Source organism: Crinia signifera, chromosome 2 (genome assembly GCF_055691185.1).
Source record: "Crinia signifera chromosome 2, ASM5569118v1, whole genome shotgun sequence".
Lineage (NCBI taxonomy): Eukaryota > Metazoa > Chordata > Amphibia > Anura > Myobatrachidae > Crinia > Crinia signifera.
This window is the reverse complement of record NC_139218.1, coordinates 344,696,578-344,698,944: the sequence shown is the minus strand read 5'-3', so window position 1 is coordinate 344,698,944 and position 2,367 is coordinate 344,696,578.

Sequence of the window (2,367 nt, the reverse complement as noted above, 5' to 3'; positions counted from 1 at the left end):
TACTTGCTATTACAGGTATACTGTACATCTTTGTTCCTTCAGCCTTTTATTCAGCACAACTTACAGTATATATTATATAATAGCAGTAGCTCTTTATATACAGCAGTTTCATAAAGTAAATAAATTGACATACCAAAGTGCACAGTAAAATTGACAAACTATACATGTGTACAAAACATTTACGTTTTAAGGCTTTTCACAAAAAGGTTGACAAACATTTGTCAATGGCAGTAGATGTAAATAATGCAAATGATCAGCTCATCAGAGGAAACAATTAGTCAATTGAAACAATGTTTTTTGCAAATTATCCCATTAAACAAAATATATTTTTCTTATATTCTGCTATCAGTGATGACTTTCTAATCTCAGGACAGGTACATGGCAGCCAGCAGATGATGCAAGCCTGGTGATGTTTGGAAATAGGTTGGTTTTGCCTTTTTAAAGACTGCTACTTTAAAATATTGGGCAGACTCACATGGAACCCGCCAATGCCTGCAGTACACAGGCTGTTACATTTACATACCTCCCAACCGTTCCGATTACAGCGGAATAGTCCTGCTATTTGGAGACTGTCCTGCTGTCCCTCCCATGGGTGACAATGTCCAGCGGGCAAGGGGGGGAAGTTGGGAGGGGAGCAGGAGATCACTGATGCTCTGCTCTGCAGAGAAGTGGTGATCACTGAAGTGATGCCGTGCTCCTGCGCACGGCATCTCTTCAGTGCAGGATAGAGGAATGGTCATGCCCCCGAAAATAATTTACCAGAGGCCCTGCCCACTCTCCCTTAGGGGTTATTCTGGTTCACTCCTTCTGTTAAATTCCATCTTAGATGGACAAAACCATGTGCATTGCAGGTGGGGCAGATGTAAAATGTGCAGAGAGAATTAGATTTGGGTGGGGTTTAACGTTAAAGTGAGATCTTTATTGCAGTGTAAAAATAAAACAGTTAGTATTTTCCCTGCACACAAACAAAATAACTCACCTAAATCTAATTCTCTCTGCACATTTTACATCTGCCCCCCCTGCAGTGCACATGGTTTTGTCCATCTAAGAAGGAATTTGCTAGAAGGAGTGAACCAAAATAACCCCCTTAACCCTGCCTGGGATTTCGGAATGGAGCAAGTTAGGAGGTACACCCCAATAAATTTATATTCTTATAACACGTAGGTGGTGTATACAATAGCCAATATTATACAGTCTGATAATGTGATGCTATTTTAGTTGCCTTTTACGTGGAATTTTTTAAGATTTAATAAATAGCAGTCGGTCTACTCACTAAGCCTTGGAGAGAGATAAAATGGACAGAGATACCAATCAATCAGCTTGTTACCACCATTTCCCAAGCATAACCTGTAAAATGGCAGTTAGGAGCTGACAGGCGGGTATTTTATCTCAGTCCAATGCTTTGTAAACAGACCCAACAGTATTGCTATACTTGACTGTAAAAACCCACTAATCCAAGAGGTAATGTTGCCCACAGTAAACAACTGGATAGGTTTTGGGTAAGATTCATGTCTAATTAGTAATCTGATGTAGGCCAAACACTATGGATAAAAAATAATAATAAAAAAAAACACAGCAAGCTTATCAATGCAATTTGCTTGTACAAATCACATTTATCAAAATCACCTTCTGAGTCTGGGAAATATAGAACGTTTAATATGTTGACACTTATAAGGGTAAATTTACTAAGATGGGAGTTCTGTTGAAGATGGGATGTTTCACACAGCAACCAGTCAGATTCTATGTCTTATTTATTTAGTACCTTCTACAAGATAATAGAAAGTATTTGATTGGTTGCTATGGTCAACATCCCATCTTCAGTAGAACTCTAATTTTAGTAAATTTACACCACAGTGCTGTTAAAGGATGCATCATGGCTCAACCCTTAATAACAATGTAGAGGCAGGTGTCCCAAGGTCTGTGTGCTACATAGAAATCTGGCAGTGTTTTACTTGCACACAAAAACAAATCGCATTTGCACCCCTTGCATCGCAATATCTGTGGCTTTGTTATTGGTTGACCACACAGGGACATTCATATGAAAATATAAATATGGACATAGAAATAATAAATTAAATTCAATGCTTAAAAGATGGTTCAATATGCTATAACACATAGCGGAACATTTACTAATAGTTCTAAAAATGAAAAGTGGCAGTCAGATTCTAGATTTCATTTCTCTATTGCATTCTAGAAAATAATAAACATAATCTGATTTTTTATTCCGTGAAAAGTTAGCTTTTTGTAGTCAGACTTTCAATAGACTCAAAGCTAACATTGGATTGAATATGTTATGGGGGAATTCAATCATCTACAGGAATTTTCCACGGCTAATTTATCCCCCAGGAGCTATTCAATTAGCCTTGA